The 27,212-nt window shown below is 41.7% G+C and overlaps 1 long non-coding RNA gene across 1 annotated transcript in view; it reads left to right on the forward strand.

Annotated features, from left to right (window-relative positions):
* Positions 1-23,053, forward strand: part of LOC127057615 (uncharacterized) — a 60,141-nt gene extending 37,088 nt beyond the window's left edge. The window contains exon 4 of the long non-coding RNA XR_007776137.1: positions 22,812-23,053. This is a non-coding gene — a long non-coding RNA (uncharacterized LOC127057615). The remainder of the gene's footprint in view (positions 1-22,811) is intronic.
* The last annotated feature ends 4,159 nt before the right edge of the window (positions 23,054-27,212 follow it).

Here is a 27,212-nt window from a genome sequence, read left to right on the forward strand (position 1 = left end):
GAGTCCTTTAAGAATCAAGAAATTTCGGGTGTCCTTTTTTGAGAGTTCATGTTTTCAAGCTTTACTCTGCACCCAGGAGGGCTAAAAATGGAATTATTTGAAATGCAAGCTCAGATTCTTGCATACTCATATGATTCCCGGAACTGAGGCTTTAAGAGAAAAACATCAAATACTGTGAGTCTCACAATAAACTCACAAGAGTCAGCAACGCTGGAGGAACTCAATACCTACCTGGCCACAATCTCGCCTTTTTCTGTAAGTACAGTGGCCATTTGTTCCCCTTCCATTTGCTGTCAGTCATGAGATCCCAAGTTGAAGCAAGAAGCATCAAACCCTATGAGTTCCACCTCTTACACAGGTGCGTTCCATTCATCTCAAACCATGTTGTCACAGCATAAAGGGCAGCAATCTGACCTGTCTTCCTCAGGAAGGGTGCATAAAGAGTCAGCTCATAATTAAAAGAGCCTAGCAGCCTTTATTTATGGCACAGCTTTACAGCTGCAAGTCCAAGCACATATATTTAGTTCTCTCAAAGAACTGGGCATTGATTTGCTTTGTAACTTGAGAGATTGATGTTACACCAAATGTGTCGGACAGTTTGTTATCCTGCCTCCTTTTGTTCTGACCAGTTGAGTGTAATGGTTGTGCTTAAAGCGGCATTTTTTGGATAGAATCTTAACGTAGCATAAAGGGACTTGCACACAGCACCTATTACTAGACTGCTTGCACACTGGACTGAAAAACCTTGTAATCCTTCTATAATTGTCAGCAAGTCCTGTTACAGGGGGACTGTCAGTGTTTGTTTCCGCTGCCAAGGGATTTTTCAACACAACCTTTCTGTCTTTTCCAGTCTCTGCTGAGCACTGAGCTGTGCTTAAATTCTCCTCGCTGGTAACTCTTGGAGTATTATGTGCGAAGATATAAACTATTTGTCACTGACCACATTAAATATTTGTATTTGTGCCATTGGCTGTGGCCAAAACAATAAGGCTTTTTGCTCTTTAAAAGTTTGAACAGAGATGGTCCTTATACCAGGTTGATTCTGATCAGCATCAGAACTGCCCACTGATAAAGTCAGCAGCTTTGATGGCATCTGGTTTACTGTACCATGCACTTCACCCTTGCAAAAGCCTGTGTTTACCTACATGACAGCTTTTCACTTTGGGTGGAAAGTCACCAGCATGCACATACTCTAAACAGACTACCGGCAGGGAGCTTAGTGGGAGAAGGGCACAAGGCAGCTCAGTGTGGCTGTCATGACCCTAGCAAACTGCCTTCCTCAGGAGTTGGGGCTGCTGGATATATATGGCCATGGGCACAGTAAGCCCAGTTGTCTTCAGTTCCAGACAAGTCTACTTGGACCAGGAGCTGAAACGTGGAGCGTTATGCCACCTTTACACCTCCCTTTATTCTGGAGCTGGCCTCTGGCACAAGCTGGAGCAGCCTTAAGAGTAGCTAGAGTGCAGCAACACTCTGGCTATGCCCCTTTTCTGCTGGTCATGCCACTCAGGAAAGTCACCCTACATCAGGAATCTGATGAGGTGGCTAGATGTTTCAGCTTCAAGCTGCTCTGGTAATATACAGAGGTCATAGAGCAATGCAGAATTGTGCCTTTCTTCCAGCATGTTTCTAAACTCTTGTCTCTGATAGACTATGAAGAGTTGGCATAAAGTCAGCTTCTCCATGTGTCTCTCCTTAGCTATGGTTCCTCTTTCCTGGAAGCTTCCACAGTCTCCCGCTGATGGGGGAACTGAATCTGGAGATATAACAGAACCTCAGATAGTGGATGAGGACCCAACTGTGTTGCTACGACAAAACACTATCCTCTTTGCTTTTAAAGTAACATGTATAAGCAATAGTTAGTTGTCTCTAGATACAGCGATTTAATGCTTTGGCTCATGAAACATTATAATAATACCCAAGTTCTAAATGCGCCTGCTTATTTTTCAAAAATCAAGTTTAAATGTTTTTTTGTTGTCAGATTTTCAAGTGGCTTGTATGTTTTTAATTTGTTTTCCTACTACAAATAATAAAACCAAACAATGAATGACACCAAGGTAAGGTTTATAAAGTAGATATTCCTGATATAGCTGTTTGTCATAGTTAGCTTTTTAAAAAAAGCTAAACAGATTTAATGGGACTTTCTTACTGATTTTCACACTTTTTAAAAAAAGACTGTTTTTATTTTTCATGGACAATAGAATTTAACCTGTTAATTGTCAGGATTATTGGCTTTAATGAAGTTACAAAAGTTTGCCATGTATTAATATTTTGCACTTCTTCAATGTCTTGTTTCTGAAGGTACCTAGTTTACTTTCATCCACATATCAATAAATTAAACCCACTTCACAGAGTGGACTGAGGCAAGTATTATGATTATTATTCTTCCCATTATATAGATGCGGAAACCGAGGCAATAAGTGGTTAAGTGACTTTTTCAAAATAATGATAATGACAGAGTTAGGGCTAAAATTAGATGGCCTGTATAGGAATGACTCAACCATGTTTCCTTTTCAGTATAGTCTGTTTTCCTACCATACCACAGGATCTGTGAAATGACCATTAGGAACAATGTAAAACACAGCAGGTGTACTAGAAAAGAAATAACTTTGAGATTACCCCAGTATACAGTTTAAGGCTGAGACCTTGTAAATCACTACCCCAGTATGCAAAGGGCCTATCAAGGACTTTGAACAAGCCAAGTCAACCTCTGCTCTCAAATCCATGCACAGCATAGCAGTACATTGTCCTCACAGTGCTGCTGCTCTTGCCTCCCTCCACTTACCTGGTGTGTGAGGATATGTCTCTTAAGGGCTGTACCCAGCTTAGCTGAATAGATATTAGGCAGGGCTGTGAGCAGTTCTCAGACAAACAGCTAACCAGGAACACTAGCCTCTGAGTTGCTGAGCTGAATCCATAATAAATGATGTAGCCTGATCTTCTTAAAGTCCTAACTGAGTCTCCTACATAGAACCCACAAGCACTGCTGGAGTTAACTAGAGATGCCTGTGCCCTGCATGTGGATTCCAAATCCATGCCCTAAAATCTCCTCTGAATGTTAATTTATATAAAAATGATTTTTAAACTGCAATATCTAGTAGCCCCAAAATATATTTGGGCATGAAATGTGTATATAGTAAGTCCTTAATGTTGGCTCATTGTTCGGCTATTTTAGAAAAATAAAGCTACTAAAGGAGAGTATTGAGGTCTTAGAACTCATCTAATAACAATGGATCCTCACTGTGTTCAACAATTTCACTGGGTATCATTGATAAGAATTCCAGTTATGCAAGAGAGTATTGTCCATAGCACTGGTGCATTGGGTCAATGTATTCAGCTTTTATCTCTGAACACCTGGCTTCAAGTTGCACTTAGATCACAAACAAAATTGAGTAATAGACTAAGTAAATTACTCATGGGAGCTACAGTTCACAGACCTAATCAGGGCATTGTACTGATAATTGACTGGAAAGTAAAAACCCATACTGGATGCATCTCATATGGCAAAATCCCGCTCTGCTTCTGCAATAGAAATTGCTTTACAACAAGAACAAAAGACAAAATAAGTAAGTTTGCTGGTCCCTAGTGGACAATTGTCCTTATCACAAAGCCAGCACAAATGGTAGTGTCTCCTCATAAGTGGTCCAAAACAGAAATAGCAAAGATGTTGAAGTCACAATGGAGAAGTGTAGGGAATTTTGAGCAGCCCAACCTGTATTATCATTAGCCTTCACCCTGGAGTGTTGATCCCAAATGTTCATATAACAAAAAAAAAAAAAAAAAAAAAATGCCACTTACCTCCTAGTAGGTCCTGTTATAGTCCTGATTCCCATTCAAAGGGTGATCATTAGCATTTCAAATAGAGGAAACTCCATAGTAAAACAATGCCCAGAAAGGAGAGGAAGAACGCCTGCTGCCTTTCCCACCAGCAAGGACCCAACAGCTTTGGCCTCCCTTTATTCCCAAAAGTGGAGAAGGGATCCTGCCCTATTTAAACTGGGGTTATCAATAGAGACAGAGAAAAAAAAGAAGGAAAATAAACCCATCCAAACATGCCCACCAGGATCAAGGGAGCCTGTGAGTATACTGCCAGCTAGGACTCACTCTGTGCTATTTGTAAAAGGTGTCAGTGGTGCTTAGATAAAAGCCTTGGAAAAACCCTAAACTGGGGATCCATCTGCCAAAATGTCTCAGTTTGCTTTAGGATCCTTAGTTGCCACTGATAGGCGCGATATAAAAGCATTCTAAACACAGGGTGAGCCAGGTCCTCTCTTGATGTAAATCAGCACTGCTCCACTAAAATCAGCAGAGCCACACTGAATGACATCAGCTGAGGACTGGTCTCTTTATCTACTCTTAGACACATTGACATGAGTAAGTGGCAAAACTCAGATTATGGAATTGAGGAATCCTGATTCCCAGTTGTCCTACTCTAGCCACCAGACTGCACTGCTTCATGTACAGTAATAAAATCACAGAATCGTAGGACTGGAAGGGACCTCAAGAGGTCATCTAGTCCAGTCCCCTGCACTCTCGGCAGGACTAAGTATTATCTAGACCCGTGGTTTTCAAAGCCGGTCCATCACTTTTTCAGGGAAAGCCCCTGGCAGGCCAGCTGGTTTGTTTCCCTGCCACGTAACCGGTGGGAGCTGCAATTGGCCAAACCTGTGAATGCGGCAGGTAAATAAACCAACCGGCCTGCCAGGGGCTTTCTCTGAACAAGCGGCGGACCGGCTTTGAGAACCACTGCTCTAGACCATTCCTGACAGGTGTTTGTCTAAACTGCTCTTTAAAATGTCCAATGACAGAGATTCCACAACCTCCCTAGGCAATTTATTTCAGTGCTTAACTACCCTGACAGGAAGTTTTTCCTAATGTCCAACCTAAACTGCCCATGCTGCAATTTAAGCTCATTGCTTCTTGTCGTATCCCCAGAACAATTTACCTCCCTTCTCCTTGTAACAACCTTTTATGTACTTGAAACTGTTATCATGTCCCCTCTCAATCTTTTTCTTCTCCAGACTAAACAAACTCAATTTTTTCAATCTTCCTTCATAGGTCATGTTTTTCTAGACCTTTAATCATTTTTGTTGTGCTTCTCTGAACTTTCTCCAATTTATCCACATCTTTCCTGGACACAATACTCCAGCTGAGGCCTAATCAGTGTGGAGTAGAGCAGAAGAATTACTTCTTGTGTCTTGCTTAAAACACTCCTGCTAATACATCCGAGAATGAAGTTGGCTTTTTTTTTTTTTGCAACATTTGCACTGTTGATTCATATTTAGCTTGTGATCCACTATAACCTCCAGATCCGTTTCTGCAGTACTCCTTTCTAGGCAGTCATTTCCCATTTTGTATGTGTGCAACTAATTGTCCTAAGTGGAGTACTTTGCATTTGTCCTTATTGAATTTTATCCTATTTACTTCAGACCATTTCTCCAGTTTGTTCATATCATTTTGAATTTTAATCTGATCCTCCAAAGCCCTGCAACCTCTCCCAGCCTGGTATCATCTGCAAACTTTATAAGTGTACTCTGTATGCCATTATCTAAATCATTGATGAAGATATTGAACAGAACCGGAAGTTCTTTGCATTTGTATAGCAAGCTCTGACATCCCACATAAAAATTCATCAGGGTAAAAATTAGAAGGATTTTATTAGAAATCTCTAGTTATTACAATAAAACTTTGCTAGTCATGCCCATATTAACAGACAGCTAAAGTCACTGAAATTGAGTATCACTTTAGTAACTTTAGCCAAATTACATTATGATTTTTCCTATGAGACTGAGTTGTTCCAGAAATCTACAGTGTTGCCTTGGTAATTCCTATATTAACACTTTATTGCACTGAATCTTGAGAGGTGCTGAGCACTTGGATCTGGCATTCACTTCAGGGGGAGCAGCAGGTGTTTGGACACTTCTTACGTTACCATTTGTGACTTGTATGAAGAAATGAATTGAGATTACGTGATTGTGTGAAAATGCTTGAGTAGAGTATAAAATGTATAGAAGGGATACAGAGTTTGAGTGGAGTGTATCTTCCTGGTCCGTATCTTCCTAGTCCGTAGTGCCCATTATTTCAGAAAAAACAGGCTTACTGGGTTCTACACTGTATTATCTTATTTATCCAACATGTTTGGGAGACAAAAAATAATCAAACTCCAGATCATCGGAAAAGTGACTTATATGGGGGACAGAGCTGGGAGTTAGATAAAAGCGAGTTGTGGTTAAAAATTGATTGGCTACGTGAATTTGTATTAATGTTTTTCTACTTGAACAAAGTAAAAGAGAAGAATTTGCCTCTATTTTTGGTGGTCTATTTCTCCAGAATTTGCCTGTCAGTGAACACAATCTTTTTAAACACCAAAATGCAATGAAGCTTCAGGATTTGGCATTACCATGGCAATACCCTAGATTCCCCATAAAGTACAACGGTGCAGGGAGTAAGAATAGCAATGATCTTCTGGTCTGTCACTATGGAGTCCTAGGGTTTTGTTAGCTTGGTGCTATTTTGAAAAATAGTAAACTGAGTGTTGAGAACGTAGATCTCCAAATCTGACTTCAGGAGTAGCATAGGAACTAATAACAAAAACACAGCCCCCTTAGGATTTAGACCCACAACACCAGTCAGCATTTCAATTCTCTGTTGCAATGAATCTTAGAATTAAAAAAAAAAATCAATTTTAAGCATAGCGTGCCACCAGAGGGCACTTTTATAGTCCCATGGATACAACAGATACATAGAACGGTCCACAGATTAATCACAAATTTTATCTGAAAACTGTAGTGTTCAAAACAAAGTGATTGTCTGGATTTGCACCAATATCTATGCAGAAAGAGAACATAATTAAAATTGGACTCATTTTGCTTTTTCAAGTCAGAAACAAGGGTCTCCCACTCTTGATTTTTCTAACACACTATTAAAAGACTATTCAACATGTCATATTAGAATAACAGAAAGGAATTTCAAGCATTAAAAGAGTTTTTACAATGCACCAAGTTTCTCCCTGTGTTCAGTCCTTTGGTATCCCACTTCTGCTAGGCTGGACTTGCTGGGCCAAATATACCCCAGCCAAGTGGGTGAAAGTCAACTAATGTCAGTGGAGTTGCACTAGTTGATGTCAGTGGTGAACTTGTCCCCTTATAAATTCATTATCGTAATACTTGCACATTTAAAGTGCCTTTCACCTGAGGATCTTAAAATACTTTAAAAATTAAGAATGGTCCTGAGCTGGAGTTCTGGATCCAAACTTCCAAAGCTTGTGGGTCCTTGGATCCAAATCCAACTTGTAGTTTTCAATCCAACCAGATCCATAAATCTAATTTCTTCTCCAGGCCCAGAAGCAGCTGTAAGGTCCCAGCCTCTCTCAGGCTGCCTCACTGGAGCCCCACCCACTATTGTCTTCATGAAGAGGTCACAAAGGCCTCCACTCTCCTCCTGGAGTCTTCAAGAGAATGCTGGCTGACTTCCCCTCCCACTGCCTACTCAGCCCTAACATCCCCTCTGACCTTCCTTCGCCCTCCCTGTTGCCTTTTCCCCTGTTGTGATCCTTGGCCCTCCCTCTTCTACTGTATGTCCCCTCTCCTCTGTAACAGAACCTCCTTCTCTTTGGCTCATTCTTCACTTCCCTCTTGTCTCCTCTTTCTCTCTTGCTTTGCTCCCCATCTCCCACATTCAGGGTCACAACACAGAGCACTCCACAGCACCTCACTCCAACTTTTCTTAGTAGCTGGGCCATCACTCTCTCACCCATCAGCTGTTGAGCAGCAGTGGGAGTCCCATCTGTTCTGCATCTAGGTAAAAGACAAGCTATTCTGGGACTGGTCAGCACAAGGAGTGGGGAAGGAAAGGTCCTGTCTGGACTCACTGCTGAACCAGGCCCTGGAACTGTCCTATTTACCCAGCCCTGCCACCAAACCAGCTGCTGATGCCTCTGGGCCTGTAACAGCATAAGAAAAAAAACTAGAAAGAACAAAACCAAAGACAGACAGAGTAAGTTGTATCTTTTATTTCACAATGATAAAAGAGTTCCCAGTTGCCCACTGGTGGTGCCTGATCACAGTTGGTGTGTGTGTAAGTGTGTGTGTGTGCGCTATTCCCCACCCCTCCCCTGCTCCAACTTGTCAATTCAAATCTTCTGCTGCTTGTAAGTTAAGAAAGAAATTCAAAGTGAAGGGTCATGAGATGGAAAATCAATTCCTTTGCCTAGGAATATTGAAACTTTAGGCTCCAGTACCTCATGGCTGTTATGCCTTGGAACCCTTAAACAACTCTTTGAGATCTTCTCCCCCAAGTAGGTCATGAAAGCAATGATGAAAAAGAACCAGAGTGAGTGCTAGGAAGGCTGTAAAGCTGCTGGGTGTCATAGTGATAGTCGGAATATGAACGAGAGGCTGGTAGGCAACTTTCCGACACCACATTCTACAGGCCATTACCCTCTGATCCCACTGAGGGTTACCAAAAGAAACTACACTAACTGTTCAAGAAATTCCCTGAAGAAGCACAAGAACAAATCTACACACATACACCCCTAGAGCCCCGACCAGGGGTATTCTATCCGTTACTCAAAATCCATAAACCTGGGAATCCTAGATGCCCCATTACCTCAGGCATTGGCACCCTGACAGTAGAATTGTCTGGCTATGTAGACTCTCTTCTCAGGCCCTACGCTACCAGCACTCCCCATCTATCTTTGAGACATCACTGACTTCCTGAGGAAACTACAATCCATTGGTGGTCTTCCAGAAAACACCATCCTAGCCACTATGGATGTAGAAGCTCTCTATATCAACATTCCACACAAAGATGGACTACAAGCCATCAGGAACAGTATCCCCGATAATGTCACGGCAAACCTGGGGGCTGAACTTTGACTTTATTCTCACCCACAACTATTTCAGATTTGGGGACAATTTATTCCTTCAAGTCAATGGCACTACTATGGGTACCTGCTTGGCCTCACAGTGTGCTAACATTTTTATGGCTGACTTATAACAATGCTTCTTCAGCTCTCATTCCCTAATGCCCCTGCTGTACTTGCACTACATTGATGACATCTTCATTATCTGGGCCCATGGGAAAGAGGCCCTTGAGGAATTCCACCAGGATTTCAACAGTTTCCACCCCACCATCATCCTCAGCCTGGACCAGTCCACACAAGAGATCCACTTCCTGGACACTACAGTACAAATAAGCAATGGTCACATAAACACCACCCTATACCAGAAACCTACTGACTGCTATACTTACCTACATGCCTCCAGCTTTTATCCAGACCACATCGCATGTTCCATTGTCTACAGCCAAGCTCTAAGATACAACCGCATTTGCTCCAATCCCTCAGACAGAGACAAACACCTATAGGATCTTTATCAAGCGTTCTTAAAACTACAATATCCACCTGGTGAAGTGAAGAAATAGATTGACAGAGCCAGAAGGGTACCCAGAAGTCACTTACTACAGAAAAGGCCTAACAAAGAAAGTAACAGAATGCCACTAGCTATCACCTTCAGCCCCAAACTAAAACCTCTTCAGTGCATCATCAAGGATCTACAACCTATCCTGAAGGACAATCCCTCACTCTCACAGACTTTGAGAGACAAGCCAGTCCTCGCTTACAGACAGCCCCCCAACCTGAAGCAACTACACCAGCGACTACACACCGCACAACAAAAACACTAACCCGGGAATCATAGGACCTGACCACATCAGCCACACCATCAGGGCTTGTTCACCTGCACATCTACTGATGTGATATATGCCACTGTAGTAAGGCGAAGCCCTAAAACACAAATCCTTGTATCAGAGGCCTGGAATGAGGCCTGAGGCCTGAACTAAAATAATGGTCAAGACTTTGCTAACAAATAGCAAAGTTAAGCTGTGAGCCAGAGACAGGTCCTGCTCACAAAAGCTGGCAAGGAAAGGACTGATGCTGCAAAAAGATACATGCACCAGAGAGGTTTTAGTTGGGGGCTGAAGGTGACAGCTAGTGGCATTCTGTTACTTTCTTTGTTAGGCCTGTCCTGTAGTAAGTGACTTCTGGGTACCCTTCTGGCTCTGTCAATCTGTTTCTTCACTTCACCAGGTGGGTATTTAAGAACGCTGTACTGGACAGCAGATATCAGAACATTTGGATACTTGCACATTCCACACAGATAACAAGGAACAGGCTGACCCATCCTAAAGACAGTGTCAAAGGGTAATATGATGGATAGAGTTGTTTTTGTCCAAACCAACATGTACAAGGTGAAAGGCGGCACCTTACTGTGTAGAAGGGTAGCCCCTTACGATGTAGGGGTGTTGCACCTCAATAGTCAGGAGTGATGTGTAACTTGTTTGTACCTATGTATCAGAATGCATCCCTTCGGCGATGTCTTTGGCCTAGGGGGCGGTGGAGAGTCCCACCACTGACTGAGCCAGTCCATTGTTAGGGAGCACATATGTACTAGCAGAACTGTAGACATCTGATCAAGGGAACTACACATAGTGTTTCGTTTGAGAATAAACCTGGTCGGTTGCCTTCGTACCTTATCAGTCTGTGGTCACTGGGGGTTCTCTCGGGATCTGCTGTGCCTGCAATCTGCAGAGCCGGGGCAGCACACAGAGGGAACACACTCATGCAGGCGACTGATATCAACATTGAACAGAGCAGAGCACCACACCAGTGGCCATCTGACAACAGCCATCATGTGCCAGAAATGGCCCTCTGCCATGTAGATTGGCCAAACTGGACAGTCTCTACACAAAAGAATAAATGGATACAAATCAGATGTCAAGAATTATAACATTCAAAAACCAGTCGGAGAACACTTCAATCTCCCTGGACACTTAATAACAGACTTAAAAGTAGCAATTCTTCAACAAAAAAACTTCAAAAACAGAATCCAACAAGAAACTACAGACCTGGAATTAATTTGCAACTGGACACCATCAAATTAGGCTTGAATAAAGACTGGGAGTGGATGGGTCACTACAAAAAGTAATTTTCCCTCTGTTGATATTCACCTCTTCTTGACAACTGTTTGAAATGGGCCACCCTGATTACATTGGCTTCATTACCACTACAAAAGTGATTTTTCCTCCCTTGGAATACTACTGTTGAGAATAGCCCATTTCCACCTTAATTGAATTGTCTCGTTAGCACTGACCCCCTGCTTGGTAAGGCAACTCCCATCTTTTCATGTACTGTGTATTTATACCTGCCTTCTGTATTTTCCACTCCATGCATCTGATGAAGTGGGTTTTAGCCCACGAAAGCTTATGCCCAAATAAATTTGTTAGTCTCTAAGGTGCCACAAATATTCTCATTGTTTTTATAGTGATGTAGTGTTCTTTATTCTATTATTTAGATTATTGTTCACAGCGTTCCTACATCTTTACATTATAACAATAATAGACTTATGCTCACTGGGTGCTTGTTCAGCTGCATCATCTCATCACCGGGGAGGGTTAATGACTAGGCAGGATGAGGTAGGAGTGTGCGTTTCACCCTCTCCATGAGTGGTCAGGAACAAAGCGGTCCTTTATGTTTACAGGTAGCTGAATCTATTTAGGGCAATTGTTTTACATCTCTGACATCTGACAATATAAAGACTTTTTGCCCACAGAACCTTTACTAACAGCACAACTTGAGTGAACAGAAAATAGTGTTCAGCAAGGGCCTGAAAGTCCATTCAAATCAATGTGTGTCTTTCCATTAACTTCAAAGGACTTTGAATCAGGCATCACAATCTCAGTCTCAGCCCTGCGGCTGGAAGTTAAAGCCAGGCAAATTCAAATGAGAAAGAAGGCACACATTTTAACAGTGAGGAGAATTAACCAATGGAACAAACTACCAAGGGAAGTGGTGGATTCTCCGTCTCTTGATATCTTCAGAACAAGACTGACTGCCTTTCTGGAAGGTATTCTTTAGCCAAACACAAGATATTGGGCCCGATACAGGGGTAACTGGTTGAAGTTCTATGGCTTGTGTTATACAGGAGATCAAACTAAATGATCTAATGCTCCCTTCTGGCCTTAAGACCTATGAATCCTCCAGTTTAGCCCTCTGCCCATGGTGGATTATTGCCTACCCTGCACGTACTTGTGCTTTGTGTGGTCGAGTTTTAAATGTCCAAAGTTACAGGCTTCCACCGCTCCCCATGGGGGGATATTACTATGTTTCATAATCCATCTCAGAGTCAGAAAACTTTTCCTCTTTTTAACTTCATTCCACTGGTCATGCCTAACTATTCCCCATTTATTACCCTAAATAAATCTTCTATGTCCTTAGGGTTTTTAGCCTTCAAATATTTGGGGATTATCATGCCTCCCTTAATCAGTGTTTAGTCAATGTATATTTAGCCCTTTTAATCTTTTTTCATAAATCCATATCCTCCCAGCCCTTTTGCTGCTCTGCAAATTTTGTTTCAGAGCATTTTGGAAAAGTCTTCATACCCCATCTTACGTAGGACTTGAATGGTGCTTAGTTCTTTTGCAGGCCTTCTGCATAGGAGTGGATGTCACCCTGTCTCACTATCTCCATTTTGCAAATGGGGAAACAAAGGCACAGAGAGGTGAAGTGACTTGTCCAATGTCACACAGCAGATCATTGGCAGAACCTGGATGTCTTGACTCCTCATCCCATCCCTTGCCACTGGACCCTGCTGCCATTAGATATCTGTCTCTTTTAGATGGACTTTCATACTGCTCTCATCACTGTGGTATCTGAGATGCTGCTTTGTTTATGTTCAGAATTATTTCATGGTGAATCTAAAACAGACACAAATAACTACATAGAATTTGCACTGTTGTATATGAGGGTAAAATTAAGCACACAGTTACTGATTGTCCTCCTGCCCCCCATGTTCATACAGTAAGCTGTGGAATAAAAGTCAGTCAGGCTATTCAGAGATTAAGCAGCCCGAGTGTCCTGGTTTATAATTAGTTCATAAAGATACTATTTTCACTCCTCTTTCCTTCTGGTCTGCCATTCACTCTCCAAACACCCCTTCCGGAATGGATCTCATGAAGCTGCTTTAGCCAAATGCTTTTGGCTCACTCACTGGTCTCCTGGTACTGAATCACTAGCAGCTGGGCAGAGGCAGCGGTCTTCTTATCATGTCAGTGTTGGCCTAAAAGTCTTCCTTTTGCTGTGTCTTTAAAAGGCATATCTGTTCTAGGGCCACCAGCAAAATCATGTCTAGGGGCTGATCCAAAGCCCAACTGACATATTTCCATTGACTACAAAGGGCTTTGGGTATGAGGTGTAAGTCTGCACTTGCAAGGTTTGCTGCAATCTCCAGCAGAGACCTTCAGAGCAGTGCAGCGGGTTTAGCTACTCATCATCCATTAAAGGTAAGTGTGGCTAACAGTCTGTACTGTTCTGAAAATCTCAGCCCTCAAAACTGGGGTTACGTCACCTTCACATGCTGGAGTAGGCCATGGCAGCTTTCCAGGAATCCGAGGACCTCACCAACCATGCGTGTGCTTGTGGATAATTTGTAACCACACTATTATCCCTCATCTTTACTCATGTTTGTGTCTTTCTTGGGAGACGTGTGGGAATTAATTGCATTTTCTGTTAATCAGCAATAAAACCTGCCTTTGTTCAGATTTGGCCTAATCTTGCAATTCAGCGGTAAGGGCATCTCAGGTTCACATTTTATGAGTCCATGGGGAGTATTTGGTTTCTGCGAGCCCACATTGTACATCCCTGTTATAAATATTTCCAGTGTCCAAAGCCAATGACATCCATTAGAATAGGTCCCCTTTGGATAAGCAGTTTGATTGAGTGAATTTGTTTGACTAAATCTGTTATTTCAGTACCACTAATATTAGCCTTTTGAAATATACTAATTCCTAAAAATTCTCCCCTTCCATTAGCCCTATCAAGGTGGATCTGAAAAATTAAGGGCCAGCTCCTTACACTGGTGTAAATCCTACTTATGCCAGCTGAGGATCTGGGCCTAAGTATATGACACTAGCCAAATTGTGACATCTCCACTGTCCAGAGACTTTCCCTTTCCTAGCCATAAGGTATCTTGCGTATTCCAACTCCGTGGTCTACTTAACTTGGGCCATCCAACAACTACCAGTGAAATGAGTGGCAAAATCCCATTGGTTTCTACTAGACATATGATTGGACCCTTGGATTCTTGGGAAAGGGAGGCAGGATTATGTCTTCCATTATGCTTTATATGGCTCTGAGGGTTGAAACTGAACTTTGACGATACAACAGCAGGTTAATGTAATAGGAGGGTTTATCAAACTGCTTTATCAAACTGCTTTGACTTGCACTGCAGGACTGGTCCAGCACATAGCAGCGCCAGGTTCAGCGAGAGGGCAAAAAGGTGGCTTAGAGCAGCATTTCTCAAATGCGGCATTCATGGCTGCATGTGGCCACCAGGGGCTTTTCTTGTGGCCACAGCTTCCAGGGAGGTGATGGGAGGGGGAGCAAAGCAGTGGCCCCTCCCCAGGGGCTACCAGCAGGGATTGGGCTCTGCCCTCATCTGGAGCTGGTGGAGCAGGCAGCCAGTGTGAGTTCCCCACCTTCCCGGCAGCATTGGGGCTTGTGCTTCTGACTTCAGCCCTAGGGTGCCGGGCAACAGGCTCTGGCTGTGGGGCTTTGGGCTTCGGCTGCACGGCAGCAGGCTCCATCCCCCTATCATGAGGCTTCAGGCTCCAGCCCCAGGCTCACCATCCCTCCCATCACCCCTGAACCCCGCTTGCCTGCTGTGTCCCTGGGCTTCAGTCACGTGGTGGTGAGCTCTGTCAGTGGGCCCTGGCCATGGTACCCCGGGATCCCCCACATTGCTCATGGCCCCTGCTGTGTCCTCCAGGCCCAAGCTTCAGCTCTGTGGTGGCCGGCTTCAGTATCCGGTCCCAGGCTTCAGGTCTGGCCCTGGACTCCAGTCCACCCCCATCACTGCTGGCACCTCTCACGGACCTCCATCCATCCCCTCATTGCCCTTGACCCCCACTATCTCCCTACCCACCTCTCCATCTAGGGTTTAATTTGTCCCTCAGCTTGCTGGGGCTGAGTAAGTCTGCTGTGAAAAGTGATATTTGTATGTTTGTTGCTATCACTTTTCACTGCCTCCCAACTAGCTAGCTGGTCTTCTGCTGTGAAAAGTAATAGCTAGCAAGTCTTAAACCCCGCCCTCCAAAAAGCAACCAAAAAAGCAAAAGAAACAACAACAAAATAAAAATGACAAGAACATGCACAGCACCTAATTTGTGTTTCTGTTCTGTTTAGGTCCAGTAAAGAATAGAGACAACTGTAAACTCTTTTTATTATTGAATCTGCAAAAAAGCCCTGCATAAATACATTACGATCATTTGGACATGTATATGTGCATATTTATTTGTTTTTCTTAAAGTCAATTAAGTGTTTTAGGAAAAATTGTCAGAGGGGTTGGCTGCAAGAGTTGATGGTCACACTTTGTGGCCCTCCCCTGCAAAAAAAAATGTGTTGCGAGAACGCCTGACTTAGAGCCACCTTTGCAACCCCACCCTCTTTGTTTCCTCACATGCTCCTCAGCCACAGCCAAGCAGCTGGATCTGCCAAAGCATTTCAAAACTGATTGGTTGTAATCCTTGTGTTGCTCCTATTCTGGACTTCTCTTGAGAAGTTACTGCCGATGGTGCTGGAAACCACTGTGTCCTTTTTGGATACTAACATCCATTAATGAGCCAGATGAAATCATCAAATTCATTTCCACTTGTGATCTGTGGCAAAATTGACGTCAGGAATCCTGAGTACAAAGTTGAACCCACTGTGCCATCTAAACTGTATTTACTGTTAAGAGTACTTGTTTGTTATATTTATTGACTGCTAGGAATCTTGGGAACTTGAATTTGGAACTGGACTATCCAAACTTTTCTTTAGACAAGGTTAAAAAATGTTTTGTATGCCCTGTAATGAAACTTGTAGTGAAAGGGGGACATTTGAAAGCACTGATTAATTTCCTTACTGCTTAACATTATTATCATGACGTCTGCTTGTAGCATTGCTGTTGCTGTCAACATTTTCATTATATCCATATTTTGTAGAAGTTAAGTGTGTAATTCCATCAGGCTGACCCACATATTATACAAGTTTGCAGCATGCATGAAATATCTTTGCCCCATCACTGTCTGAATTTCATTTAAGCTGCTTTAAGCTTAGTTGCCAATGAATGTATTTTGCCTGCCATCATCTAGAGTCAAGCGTACTGCTGTTTGTGCTGCTTACATACAGTTAGATGGGGAAGAAACTGCCAAAGCGAAGCTATTCAGTTAAAGATGGATACAGGATATTGATAAGGTTAAGAGTCTTGTGGCATTTGCTATTTTCCTTTTTAAAAACACTGTTATAATTGAACATCAACCACCAGGGAGGCCATAGCCTAGCATTTAGTGTCCAATCCCAGTTCCATTAAAGTCAGCGGCAAAATTCCCATTGACTCTGGTAATGCCAAGATTTGGTTCTGTGGACGCTATCCTGCACCACTGAAGTCAATGGGAGTCTTGCCACTGACTTCAGTTGGTGCAGACAGGGCAACAGAACTAGCTGGAGGATCTGAATGGCTGAGTCAAAGCTGAGCAAACTTAACAAACTTATAATTATTGTTATAAACAGAATATTTTCATAAATGTTGCAAAGTTTGAAGGGCAAGTTACCATGGATACTGTTCTATTTACAGCACTCCCCTTTTCTTTGCTGTGCAACAACCAATAGGAAAGCAGGGCTTCATTCTGAACATTCTACTACATCTATATGAAGTCACATTTTAGAACACTGTGGATCACTTTCCTGGCCCATTTTTCCAAGTTGCATCAACAAATTTCTAGGACTGCAGTTAAGGAATATTTCTTTACATTGCCATTTTGAGCAAGCCTGGGTATGTATGTATAGTGAATAGTTTTAATGCTTAATTATAGCTTTATAATATTTATTTTATACTAGTTCAGATAAATTGTGAATGAAAAACTTGCTTGGAACATTCTCATGAGGACACATTAACCCATTTGCCATATTTCCTGAAAATTAACTGAAATCCAGATAGCAAATTAACTACCTAGAAGTAAGTGCATTTAGGACAATTCTTTGCTGGCAACACTGCCTTCAAACGCACTTGAACCTGCTAGACCAGATTAATCCCTAGAGTAGCTCAATTAAGCAAGGATAAATTTGGCCTCTGGTCTCTTCAATTCTGACTTACACATATTTGTTTGGAAATCATTGTGCCTGCTCAAAAGATGGTCAAACCAATTCCCTTCTCAAGGTGATAGATGAACATGGGTGTAGATGGGCAGTACAGTGCCTTGGTAGTCTGATAAAGAAATTTCTTACAATTTAAATATTTAATAAGTACCTTCCACATAGATAACCCATGCCGTAAAAAAATAAACATTTGCCCAATAGTGTTATGATACTGTATAATAGAAAGCTTTACTGAATACAACCTATCATAATAAGTATGCACAAGGGAGTAAAATTACTGTACCTTAACTCTGAATCTTGGATTTTTTTTTCTTTAGGGTGTCAGTCAGACCCTGAATGCTACTTCGCTGAGCAACAGTTATCTTATTTTATCATGCTATTTCACATTAAAGGCCAGTTTTACATCACTGTGTGTATTTAAAAATGACATTTGCCATCATGGCTTCACAAATTCATTCATGTTGCTCCCTGGGACTGAAATAACTTTAGACTTCTTGTCTTCCATCAAGTCCCTCTTTTTAAAATCTGCTTCGTTAGTAAAGCCTTCCAACATTGATCTCTGTGCCATCCCTGCCCAATGACTATATTCTGTTTGAGTTATGTGTTGCATCGGTCTGAATTAGACTGCAAGTTCCTCAAGACAGAGATTCTTCCTGTCTTTTATTTATGCAGTTAGAGAGGAAAATGGTCTTTTGGCTAAAGCAAGGACTAGAAACTAAAAGTTCTCTACCTAGCCTTGTTAGTATGGAAAAGTGATCTTGGAAAAGTCACTTAATATCTGCTTGCCTCAGTTTCCCAACTAGATTCTGGCTGCTTTAACCACTGTGGCCTATTTGTGGCAGAATTGATGTTTCCTGTCTCAGGTAAGGGGCATGTATATACTACAGCTACAGACATATGAGGAATATACATAGACAGGGCATGTAAACACTTGTCATTTTAGACACCAGATTCCTTAAATTTCTGAAGTACCTGGAATTCCAATCTATTCTGGCATCTGACAGGCCTGGAGTATATTCTGCTCACGTTGAAAGATGATATATTAGGCACTACTCCCCCAAATTCTTGGCCATCCACACCAGCATCTTAGAGCTTTGGTCTACCAGTTTGTTTTAGTACCACATGTGATCACTTATTCTTGTCTAACCAAAGCAGTCTCCACTGGTATTTGGAATCTCTCCTTTGCCACACTTTTCATCAAAAGCCTACTCAGAGTTCCAGGCAGTTGAAATGAAATTTGTTGTCTTCTTGTGAGCATTTGCCCCTGACTGCTAACTCCTCTCATCCTGTTAACCAGTAAGATAGACTTGCATTTGATATAATGATTATGTCCAAGAATAAACCAAACACCGCTTGTCTGCTCCAGACTTCTATGTATTGGAGCTATCAAGAGAGATGCTGATCTGATCTCACCTCTGTACTCTGGCCCTTGTTGTAGGCCCTCAGTCTCTGGAGGCTCCACTAGTAGATGGGTCCATGGAAGATTACTTGCACTTACACAGGCCTACATTCCTAAGGGGAGAGGTGGTTTTCCTTAGAGGACACCTTAGTCCTTTGTTTACAGGGGAAGTTTGAACATTTCCCTTTCTGGGAGACCAAAAGTTCTTATTTCTTGTAAGACTGTGTAATATTTTTACATGATCATGAATGAGGATGCCAAACCCTTCTAAGATGTGGATTGCTTAAATCCTTCTCCTTCTGTAATGGCTCTATCTTCTGGGATGTAATCAGTATGCCATCTAGGTCCAGCATCTCTCTGATGCCCCTCATTCTTAAAGCTACGTAAACTTTAGGAGTTTTATGAACTAGAATGGAATAAATGATAAACTGAAAGAGACACTAGTCTTATAAGAACTCTGGGTACTTTAGCAGTTTTGGGAAATGATAGGTAGACATCCTTCAGAGCCAATCTTGTCAGCTCAACAAATCATTCTTCTTTAGCAGCCTTGCTGTATCCTAGAGAGCAAATTTATTCCTACTATCATCCATATCTGTGGGGATGGTTCCTTGTGCTGAGGGGGCTTCAGCCCACATTTTGGAGCCCTCTATGACCAATTTTAGGGGACTCTTCAGTCCTTGGGACACTGAAAAGTCCATAGATTTCTCTACCATCAAAGTCAAAAGCCTCATGTCAGCTTCTGTAGCTGAGGTTCCAGCTCTCCAGTATGTTTGAAGTTCAGGCAATCTCCAAGAAAGGAAAGTCTTAACTTTCCACCCTTAACCCTACGCATAAATATATGTTGTCAGCTGATGTTCCTCAGTGCAGCAAAAGAACTGGGAGTGTCATAATGGGGTGTCAGAGGGTGTCATGGTCATGACAAAGACTGTACAAGATGATGCACACTTAGGTGTAATGATGAATGTTCTTATATCTTAAGCTGCTGTTCAAAAATTTAGAAAGTGAAGTGTAATATAGAAATTAATCTTTCATTCCTTGCTTACCTAAATTCCCATTGATTTCGATGGGAGTTTTGAGCATGTGAGGGATGCAGAGTTGGGCCCAAAGTAGCAGCAGTCCTGATTTAAAATCTCAATTAGCTATCATTAATAGCACTTATATCCTCTTTGCTACCTCTAGAGGGTAGAACAATCATGAGTCTTTACTCAGTGGTATGGTGAGTTTACGCAGAGCTATTTCAGTCCTCTAGAAGCCTTAAAGTTTCCTTTTTCAGCACTGCACTGAAATTGTTGGTCTGTGCAGCTGTCCAACAGTCCTGAGCCTGGCAATACAGCAGTTTAGTAGTTCTTTGCCAGATTCATCCCACTCCAGACATATTCCTAACAGTCCGTTGGAAGTCTCAGGGCTACTTTGATAGCAATTGTGCAGGACAAAGCCCCCATTGTTACGGATGACTCTGCTTTCAATACCATGGGAATCCACTACACCAGGAACTCCTGACTGATAATGGTTAGGACAGTTCTGATTCGTTTCTCATAATGCAGGTGTTGCATGGCACATTTTGCAATTGATTTTGAGGACAATTGTTCCTTAGTCACTTTTGGCATCACTATGCAGCCCAATATCTATTGCTGTTTTCAGCATCGTGTGTAACTTCAGTCAGGTGCACTGCCATTTGAACTAGTATCATTTGATAATTATAGAGCCATAGATAAGCATGGCTCTTTACATAAGAAATAAAGATGAAGTGCCTGCCCCAAAACTAAGAACAGGAGGAGCTGGCAGCATCAGGAGGGCTTGTGGAATGAGCAGGTGGGCAAGCGCTGATCCTGTGAGTGTTTGGAAGAGTAGTGCTCTTTAGGTCATGTTATATTTAAGAATATACGGATGTTAGCTATAAAAAACACAGGTGTATTTTTTAAGTAACCCTGATAATGGCTTCTGAAAAGATTTCCTGTAAATTACTTAGATTTCAATTACTGTAAACAGTTCTTCCCCATACTATAGAAAAAACAGTCTGTTGTTGCTCCTCACTTGCTAATTCAACATTACAGTGCATTTTTTGGCACTACTACAGTTCACTGAGCTGAATTTCCTGGTACTAGATATACAGCATGTGCATTAAGAAGGATCCAGCATCTGCAAAGACTGAGAATATACAGTCCTTATTCACTTTACTGTGCTTCTCCCAAAAGCATTTTAGAGACTGCACAGAAATTTTTTAATGAAACGTTTAGCACTAGCAGGGTCCTGGATATTAGGCGGTCTGCTTTTATTGAAAGTTCTACTCAAACAGTGTGGGATTAATACATAGTATACACACTCTCTTATATGATACAGCTAATTGCCCGATCATGGGTTTCAAGAGGCAGCTTAGATAAAGTGCTCTCTATAATATAATGATATCAACAGAACTTGTTTATAACTTAGAACTCTGCCAGGTGCAAAGTCTGAGTTTGATTTTTTATAACTGGCAAAGCAAAGGCATGTCTATTCTTTCTTGCCCTTTGACTGATCTGAACTGTTGAAAGTATCATTGAGATTCCTCAGCCACATGCCTCAGAACTTTCTTTTTCTATCATGCAGAATGTCTTTTAAAAACACCAGCCTGCATGATAGAAAAATAATGCACACAAACCCAGGCAGGTAACTTTTCAGAAATCTAACATTCCTTACATGGGCCAAAATTCAGGTGAGTGTAGAAGCACTTCTAAGGCTTAGGTTGGCCACCCCTGATCTAACAGATTAGGGATAAGGAACATGTTTATGAAATAGTTGGTGTTTCTGGTGTAGTATTTAGATACGGATACAGCAAAGGCTGGAAACAGATAAGGAAGGAGATTTTTTAGCCATTTTTGCATCCCATGTTCAACACATGCACACCTGCGTGGCCTATTTAGGTGTGCAAACTCCCTCATGCACATGTGCGAGTTGGGTTATCTGTGTATATATGTAATGTGTGTGTGTGTATTTGTGGAACCCCAATTTATGTGAAGGATTTTCACACCCTAGTCAAGCATGCAAATTTCGGAGCAGAGAAATAATGCAGGGCATGCCCCTAGCCTCTCTCGATCCACTGGTTTTGAGGCCAGTCCCCTTTTTATCATGAAGGAGGGAAGTCCACACTCCCACTAGGGAATGATGGCAGGGAAATCCACACGGTAGTTTCTGCTCCCTTAAGTGGCTACTTCCCATATGGGGCACAGTCTGATCTTAATTTATTTAAGCAACAATGACCAACACAGAGGGCATTTCCTGGCTACTAATAACAGGCTGGCATACTCAATCCTTGGCCCCTTAACACAGACAATCTTTAATGGCCAGGAAATGCCTGACCCACAGGTCATTCCTGCTGTTATAAAACTGTGAACATATTAAAAATGCAAAGAAACATCAAACCAGTACTTTCTTTTCTGCATTTACAAATGGAACTGCCTGTTGCCATGGATAGAGGGTTTTGTTTACAGCACTGGCCTTTTCCTAGCTGTTCAGCACCAGTACAGTCACCAGTCGAAAGCAGGCCTTCATTCTCAGCATTCCATCAGGTTTATAATGAGGGGTGCACAGATGGAGAACATTTTCATTGTCTAAGCATACTTGCCCTAAAGTCACAGAAATATTTCAAACAAGAGAGAATTTTCATTAATTTTAGTGGAACTTCCCCTCCTAAAGTCCTTAATAAACAGGCGAGTTAGTCTATGATGCCTTGTTGCAAATTATAATTAAAATACTAAGCGTGTCCAGGGATTGTTGTGTAATAAAAATTGTATATTTCACTTGAGAATTTAGCACCATCTGGCAAGCCAGGTCTGTTTTATTGCTGTCATAAAGCCTAGATGAAAGGTTCCATGATTCTGATAGCTTAATACAAATGTGTTTTATGGCACATTGTTTACTTTTCATTGTTCTCCTGTAGGCATGTCATGCCACCTGAGATGTGCAAAGTGTGTATTCCATTCTGCATAAACACAGACAGCCAAATCTTCAGGTGGTGTAAATTGGCATAGCTACATTGATTTCACTGGAGCGACACAAATTTATACCAGTTGAGGATTTAGCCCATAAATCTTATGATGTCCAAATTATGTTGTGCTTGCTGCTGGTAGTTATGTGTGTGAAGGACTGTCCTGTGGTTCCAGAGGAAGAAAGAATCTGTTGATGTGAAGAATGACAGCAGTCTGCAGTACTCACTCATCCAGTGGTTGTTTTGTTTTCTCTTTGCAGGACTGGTTTGTTCCTGGAAGACAAACTGATGCATGCTCATGTTTGGGAAGTTACTCCAAACAGCTCTGTCCGTAGAAGACTGGGATATTAAGAGGATACTTTCAAGTAATTCTATTTTCTTTCATTTTGCCACACCCTCCTTAAACTTTTGTTGTAGTTTTGTGCACCTTCATTTGGCAAACACCTCCCTCCCCATCACCTCTGACACTTTATTTTGAAAGATGTTGAAAGTAACACAGGCTGTCTTTGTGCAGTCATAACTGTTGTATTTCCATAATATGTACACAATAAGGCAAGGGACTTAAGTTGATGGAAAAAAATATTTTCCCTTCTTCATATCCTAGGTATTTTTTTGGATCCAATGATTTTAGTGTGGTCCCAATCTTCTCTACAATGAGTTAGTCACAGAACCTCTGTCCTCCTTTACCTTACTGCCTACCTCCCTTGCTGCAGGAGTTATGTAGCTTTTTAAAAAGTAGAAAACAAATGATCTTTGATGATCCCCTGGGTCTAAGATAGCAATAAACTTTGCAGCAAATTCAGTTGGAACTGATGTCTTCCTACCATCAGGGAGTTGATTGTGTAAACTCGGAGTTCCAACTGGTTTTCAACATATTCTATCAACTTCTCTATAACAACATTGCTCTTGATTCAACCTCTGGTTCAAGCTAAGCTTTCCCTCTCTGTTATTTTTATCCTTTGGTACTGTCTGCATCTACTTAATCTATTTTTCTGCTTCCTGGACTCAGCCATTAAGGCTATCCAGGCCTGCAAGGAAAGATGAAAATTTCCCTACACACGGAACCTCTGACATTTGAAGTCTCTCATTTCTTGGGGGCAATTCCAGGTGATCTACAAGACCAGGGGATCTACAGTAGTTCATCTTTTTTTCTGGTGCAAGGGTTAAGGTGTCCAAAGCAGCAGGAGCAATGGGACAAAATGGCATCAAAGTGGTAATTGTGAGCTACAATGCAAATGAGTTCAATTTCTGAGGCTTGTGTCTAAGGATCTTTCACACACTTGCCTCTCCTACAGTAGGATCATGTAACACCAAATATAAACCTCAAATAATCAATTCTTGTCCCTGTTTAATCTATGAAATGCTACTATACAGGAGCATGTAGTAAATTACAGATTTTTTAAATGTCACCAAATACTTTTCTGAATCAAACAGTATGGATTACAACTGCTAATTCAAAATGAGAGGCGAGAGCAATATGGCATCCTTGCTCTGCAGACTTCCTATCTAATATTATTCTGATTTACTCTTTTTAACTGAGATTAATGTACGTTATATCATTTCTATGGTAATTTCTCTGTACACAAGCTCCCATTACAGCAATATCTGTGTAACTGGCTAGTGCATTAGCTAATTTTGTGGCAAAATCTCCTTATAAATAAAGTAGAAAGGGTCACACCATGAGGCTACGGAAACAACTAAAAAATAAGATTTCCTTCATATAGTTTTTTAAAATGACTAATCCCACTATGTATGTGGAAGAAAAATGGTTTTAAGAATACTGCAGTTCACCTTGATTCTCATCCATGCTACTGCTGAGACCGGCTCTCTCTTATTCTTTGCTACCTGTCTAGTAAAAGTCACTATTTGTATCTGTCATAAACAGATAGCTAAGGGTTAATGTTCTTTTACCTGGAAAGGAGTAACCTGAAACACCTGACCAGAAGACCAATCAGGAAACAAGACTTTTTCAAATCTGGGTGGAGGGAAGTTTGTGTGTGAGTTCCTTGTTCTTTGTCTTGGGTCTGACCCTCTCGGCTATGAGAGTGATTTTTCTATCTCCAGCTTTCTAATCTTCTGTTTCCAAGTTGTAAGTACAAAGATAGGAAGACCATAGGTTTGGTTTTTTTGTATTTACATGTGTGTAGTTGCTGGAATGTGTTAAATTGTATTCTTTGTGGATAAGGCTGTTTATTCATATTTCTTTTAAGCAATTGACCCTGTATTTGTCACCTTAATACAGAGAGACCATTTTTATGTATTTTTTCTTTCTTTTTACATAAAGCTTTCTTTTTAAGACCTGTTGGAGTTTTCTTTAGTGGGGAACTCCAGGGAATTGAGTCTGTAGCTCACCAGGGAATTGGTGGGAGGAAGAAGTCAGGGGGAAATCTGTGTGTGTTAGATTTACTAGCCTGACTTTGCATACCCTCTGGGTGAGGGAGGAAGAGGAGAGATTAGCTCTCTCTCAGTACTTGTGTTTTCCAGGACTGGAAAAGGGAGGGTGGAGTCCCTCTGTTTAGATTCACGGAGCTTGTTTCTGTGTATCTCTCCAGGAACCCAGGGAGGGAACACCTGGAAGGGAGAAAGAGGGGGAAATAGTTTATTCCCCTTTGTTGTAAGACTCAAGGAATTTGGGTCTTTGGGGTCCCCAGGGAAGGTTGTTGGGGGGACCAGAGTGCCCCAAAACACTCTAATTTTTTGGGTGGTGGCAGCTTTACCAGGTCCAAGCTGGTAACTAAGCTTGAAGGTTTTCATGCTAACACCCATATTTTGGACGCTAAGGTCCAAATCTGGGAATATGTTATGACAGTATCATAAGTGCCAATTCCATGTTTTTTTAAAGCACTTGTGGAAACACTTGCCGGTGTTCAAAAACAGATGATTTTCCATTCCATTAGTTGTTCTACTCTGGCATTCCCTCTTTGGGAATGACCACTGCTGGCAGGGATGCATATGAAAATAAGGATATAATGGACAAATGTGCTGTCCTTAAGCCCTCTGGAAGAGTGAGTCTGTAAAAATAGTATACCAGTTTTAAGACACCTTTTTGAGCTATGTTTCAAAAATGGCTTTCCCTTTTAAGAATTAAATTTGCCAAGTATAGAGACCGTAATGCAGACTAATCTTTTTTAAAATTTACACAAGTGAAAGGTTGAAATATTGCAATATGCAATGTAGTAACTCCCTAGGACTGTGTGACATTGGGGACATCTACGACGCAAAAAAAAAGAAAAGCCAAAGTCTATTGACTCAGGCTCGTGGAGCTCATGCTATGGGACTAAAAATTGCAGTGTAGATGTTCAGGTTTGGGCTGGAGCCCAGGCTCTGAGACTCATTGCCACAGGGATGGGGTTGTTTTTGTGTTTTGGGTTTTTTTTCAGCATTGATGTACCCAATGTCACACAGTCCTAGGGAGTCAATACATTACAATGTGGAGGGCTGTGAGTGGTTTTTCTTTTTGTTTTTTAAATAATTGAAGGTAAGACACCTCTAACAATCTCAGTTATAACATTGGTACCCTGAAGGATTCACTGCAAAGACTAAAGGAAAAAAACCCTTCAAATAAAATTGGGCCAATTTAAGTAAGGGTCATCCCAAAATAATCTCTAGTGAGTGGATTAGTGAGTTTGGCCTCCCATACCTTGGAAACAAGTTCTATGACATAGACTGAAACAGGATCTCCTGCTGCAGGGCAAATCTAAACATAATTCTTTGTAAATGCCTGGTGTAAGGCCCTGGTGGCTACCTTGCAAATGTTTTTTGGAGGCTGCCTTGCCTCAGATCAAGTGCAGCTTGACTGGTTTTCCAGCTTCAGGCCAGCTAGGTAACAGCAATATGAATTGCAATGAGGTGGATGTTAACAAAGTTGTCCAGTGAATAGATATGAAATAAAATGTAGAAGGCACTTCACAAGGGCTTTAGTCTGCTCCAAGTAAAACCTAGGAACCTTTAAACATCAAACATATGGAAAAAGGCCTCATTAGGAAGGGCATGCAGGAAAAAAAATGGTAGGGTATTAGGCTCATTAAAGAGTAACTCCAACTCCATCTTGGGAGGGAATTTAGTGTCATAAAGATGGTAGAAGGTAGATCAGTCACTAGGCCTAAAACTAACTCTGTGAGCTGAAGTCACTACCATCAGGAAAATGACCTTCCAAGATAGAAACTTAAGCTTACAGGAAACGAATGGTTCAACAGAAGCTTTTATCAACTTCAGGCCACAGGAATATCTCTTGACACAAAGCTTTTTAGTAGGAAACTTCAAAAACATCCAGCTCCACATGAACCTGACATAGTGGTACAGAGACCATGGTCTATCTTACATTAATCCATGATAGGTCAAAATGGTTGTCAAATGTACTTGGATGGAGTTACTCTTTACATTTTAGTCTCAGACAGGTAAAATAGATAGTCAAGGAGGTTTTCTGCAGGTCAGGTAAAGGGGCCTGCTTGGAGCTGCTTGCATCATATCATGCCTTAGTCCCTTTCCATTTGGACTTGTAAGGCCTTCTAAACCTGAAGCCCAGCCAAATGATGTTCAGCAGTCTTGTGTCCAAGTGACCAGGACCCAGTGTGGCAAAAGGTTCTGCCTTTGCTATAGAGGTCCTGCCAGGCTGGCTAAGTGCGTTGGACCATTTCAACAACCTCTTGTCTTTTGTTGAA

This window comes from Gopherus flavomarginatus, chromosome 9, assembly GCF_025201925.1.
Source record: "Gopherus flavomarginatus isolate rGopFla2 chromosome 9, rGopFla2.mat.asm, whole genome shotgun sequence".
Lineage (NCBI taxonomy): Eukaryota > Metazoa > Chordata > Testudines > Testudinidae > Gopherus > Gopherus flavomarginatus.